The sequence below is a fragment of the Sander vitreus genome, chromosome 12 (genome assembly GCF_031162955.1).
Source record: "Sander vitreus isolate 19-12246 chromosome 12, sanVit1, whole genome shotgun sequence".
Taxonomy (NCBI): domain Eukaryota; kingdom Metazoa; phylum Chordata; class Actinopteri; order Perciformes; family Percidae; genus Sander; species Sander vitreus.
The window spans coordinates 28,561,645-28,566,048 of record NC_135866.1 but is presented as its reverse complement, the minus strand read 5'-3'; the positions used below and the strand labels follow the sequence as shown (position 1 = coordinate 28,566,048).

At 41.4% G+C, this 4,404-nt stretch overlaps 1 pseudogene across 1 annotated transcript; it reads right to left on the bottom strand.

Annotated features, from left to right (window-relative positions):
* Window positions 1-735: 735 nt before the first annotated feature.
* LOC144527152 (tripartite motif-containing protein 16-like) lies at window positions 736-2,886 on the bottom strand (annotated as a pseudogene). The gene is made up of 2 exons (XR_013502794.1): window positions 2,815-2,886; window positions 736-2,725 (listed from the first exon to the last, which is right to left on the bottom strand). The product of XR_013502794.1 is annotated as a tripartite motif-containing protein 16-like (transcript).
* Window positions 2,887-4,404: the final 1,518 nt, after the last annotated feature.

Sequence of the window (4,404 nt, the reverse complement as noted above, 5' to 3'; positions counted from 1 at the left end):
TCGGGCTGCCGGAGTACATCGTGTGAAATAAATAGGTAAATATTGCATAACTGGTTAAAAACATGTCTGTACAAAAGGTTAAAATGATATCTGTTCATCTTTTAACTGGATGATATGTTATAGATGAGACTGACTTTGGATGGATGTCGATGGATTTCATGTGTAGCCGCCGACGCCAGTGTTTCCATGTGTTAGCAAGCTATTGTTAGCATGCATAAAGCCTCACCTATGCTATTGTATGTGGTTATTGGTAACGTACAACTGTTTGTGTTTTTTTATTGAATTTTGACAAGTGTGTGAAGTTGTGGGCTCCCTGGTGAAGCCCGTTTTTCAGAGTCTGTATTCTGTGGAATGTAAGTGTTGTCTAAGTCAAACTGTACATTTAAGAATCAATTGGAGTTTATTGTGAAGGTATATTTACATTGTTTTATTTTGGTTTCTATGTCAGTGTCCTAATCCCACTGCTGTATGTTTTGGATTATTTCATTTGAATTATTTTTGGTTTTGGCCTTTCTGTTAAATTGCAAGGAACTGCCAATGTTACGAAAATAAACGAACCTAATGGATTGCAATACCTTTTTGTATGCTAGAAGGAATGAAACAAACAGTATGTTAAATGGGTTGGTGGATTGACAGCACACACACACACACACACACACACACGGCTGCAGAAAGATAACACGCAGCAGAATTCTCTTTTGGGTCAAAAGAAAGAAAATAAACAGCCTCTTACACACCAAGTTGTGATTTTATTTAGTAAATCCTTCACACAATTTATAATGTACATTTCAACATGGCTGATTTCTAGGTCAGGCTCTAATGAGCATGGAAAAGCCAGAAGTACCTACAGCAGTCAGACCATCAGGAATATAAGAAAGTACCAACGCAAACCAAAGATAACAATAACTATATGTTTGATTGACAGCTGATCTCTGTGCAGTGAATAAATGCCACAACAATCAGCTCTCAGCAACAAACACTGAGACAAAAGAAGTATAAGAGTAAAAACAAAGTGTACAACCCTGAATGACTTCTGTCTATTTCAGTTTACAGAACTCAGCAGTGTCTCCATATTCATAATAAACCCGAACTCCAGCATAGAGCGGCTGAGTGAATGTGGTCTGGACTCTGTGGAGGAGAGTCATGGTGTCAGAGACGCTGTAGAAGGACAGACTACCTGCACTGTGATCCAGGTACACTCCTACTCTGGAGGACACAGGACCTGAGACAAGAGTTCGGACATTGTTGTACCAAAATGTATAACTGTTTTTGTTACATCCTAACGCCCAAGACTTGTCATTGAGTCCAAATTCACATTCATCCGACCACCCCGCTCTACTGATATCCTTGTATGCGACTGCTACTTCACCTCTCCCGCTCCACTCCACCTCCCAGTAACAACGTCCGGTCAGACTCTCTTTACTCAGGACTTGCCAATAATCGGTGAATCTGTCTGGGTGACTAGAATAAGACTGTTGTTCTTCCATAACAGTTACTTTTCTGTTCCCCTCAGATAACAACAGCTCTGGATGTACTGTGTTTGGATCCAGTGTGATTTCAAGTGAATATTTTAAGATGTCAGCTCTAGTCTTTGGCTCGGATTGTGGATCTGACAGTAAAACATCAACTTCAGTCCCAGTCAGTGAGATGTTTGTCCATGTCTCTCTCAGAACGTCCTGTAGTTTGTCTCTGACTTCTGACACAGCCGCTGTCACATCCTCAAAGTAGCGCAGAGGACGGATATTGATGCTGGATGAGTCTGTAGATTCACTGAGTGGTGACAGTGAGGAGTAGTTGTGTAGAAACTGGTTGTGATCCTCTGTGTGTGAGAGCTTCTTCAGCTCAGCGTCTTTCCTCTTCAGCTCAGTGATCTCCTGCTTTAGCTTCTCCTGAAGCTCTTTGACTCGACTCACTTCAGTTTTCTGCTGCGATCTGACCTGCTGCTCCACATCAGAGCGTCTTTTCTCCATGAGACGGATCAGCTCAGTGAAGATCTTCTTACTGTCCTTCACTACTTTACTAGCAGAGTGATTGATAGCCTCCACCTCCCGTTGAAGCAGCTTCACATCTTTCTCTCTGTCCTGGATTCTCTGCTGGATGTTTTGTCGACTCCCCTTGAGCTCTTTCTGCCTCTCAGTCCTTTCTGCTGCAGCTGAGACTGTGTCATGGCCTTTATGTTCATCAACAGAGCAGAGATAACAGATAAGCTGCTGATCAGTACGACAGAACATCTTCATCACCTCATCGTGACGAGAGCAGATGTTCTCCTGGAGATTCTTGGAGGGCTCCACCAGCTCGTGTTTCTCAAACGCAGAGGAGTCATAATGAGGCTGAAGGTGTTGATCACAGTAAGAGACCAGACACACCCAGACAGGACTTGAGGGCTTTCAGTTTTCTCCCAGTGCAGACATCACAGGCCACATCTTCAGGTCCAGCATAGCAGTGATCAGCAGGAGCAGCTTGGAGTCCAGTCTTCTTCAGTTGCTCCACTAAATCTGCTAACATGGTGTTTTTCAGCAGGACAGGCCTGGGTATGAAAGTCTTTCTACACTGAGGGCAGCTGTGGATTTTCTTTTCATCCTCTCCATCCCAGTGGCGTTGAATACAGTTCATGCAGTAGCTGTGTCCACAGGGAGTAGTCACAGGATACTTCAGTAGATCCAGACAGATGGAACAAGAGAAGCTTTCCCGGTCCAGCTGAACTCCTTTCTGTGCCATTTTACGTCTTAGTGTCAGAGAAAGTATTATTGTTACTACTTTTCAATAGAGCTTGCACTTTAATAAAAAGAAAAAAACATGTTTTTGTTTACTCACCACTCTGCAGTAAATGTGGCTTATCAACTCTCTCACTCCACCACATGTCGGCCACACCCATCTGTAACCTGGCACATCTTTGAAGGGGGGGGGCATTCAAATATCTGGACAGGGTGGACCTTGGTGTGTTTGCAAGCAAGAAAAAGAGGGAGGTTTTATCAGGCTTTCACACATTCCTGTTCACATATTTTTCTTCTTTTTTTTCTCATCAGATTACAGTTTTTTTCCCCGAATTCTTAAGCACTGTTCTGAAAACAGGGACAGGTTTTTCAAAGCACTACACACAATTAGCACAACAACACACCCAATTAGCAGAACACCTCAGACCCTTTGCAAAATTAAACATTCTTGCAAAAACTATACACTACAGTTTTTCTCAATTGCTAAAACACAATTTCTGAAACCTTGCTCCATTTTCTGAAAACATTAAAAACCAAACCTCATCTTCAAGCACTATTTACAAAACCTCGGACTCCTCTCCCAAAATGAAACTTTCGCCTCAAAACAGTTTGACCTGTGTTCAAAATCAGACACTGCTCTCAAATCATAAACAAAGTGATCAACATGATATACACTATCAAGCAGTCAGTAAACAGTACACCAAAAAATAGAAAACACATTGTTCAAAACATATAGTTCTCAGGGAGAAGTACATTTTTAATCTCAAAACAAATTTCATATTTTTCCATCATTGTCTTTAGATTAACGAAAACACGTTCTATCATAGTAGCTCAAAATTGATCAGAAATTACTACTCTGATTTGCTCCTCCTTGTACCCCTATTTTTACAGTACTGTACCCTGCATCTCACAAACGTGTCCTTTGTCTCTGTGATACTGTAATTCTTGTTGATATAAACCTGCAACCAGTCAAAATCTACTGAGCAGTCAGTACTGTTACAGTAACAAATGGAAAGCACAATGTTCAGGGCCATACACTGTGTTCATTGTACAGTATACAGCCTACAATGCACTGTACTACAGTATACAATACTAAAAGGGACAAAAATTAAAGGAGTAAACATGTGATCAATGTGCGTCTTCTTGTCTTTGGGCGGGGTCAGGCCAGAGCACTTTGTCGACATCACAAGCAATATTGTCCCTCCTGAGGCAACGGGGGAAGAAGCCTCTTGTGTGCCGTATCCAGCCCTGACATGACTCCTCACCTATATCACCACAGACTATCCATTCTCAGACTTTCTCCTTCCTACCTTCAACAACCTGTTTGCTCTCTGAACTGGCTTATATTGGTTGTGTCACATCATTTGAAACAAGTGAAATCAATTTTGAGTGGTTGTGTTCAATCAATGACGTGTTCTCTATTTGTATTTGATTGTTGCCGCCTGTGTTTACCAGTATGGATGACATGTGCGTTAGAGTGTAGAATGTGTTTTGAGAATGAGAATGTGTTTAGAGATTTGCTGATTAGTCTAAGTGAGATCTGCAAATTGTGTTTTACCGTGTGAAATGGTTTAAGGTATTGACAACAGACTGCACAATTAGCTCAATGAGTTCAGGCAACTGAGAACTTTATTCAGCCAATGGGTTGTAGGGTTTTAGCAATTGAGAAAAACTGTAATTTATAAAAAAA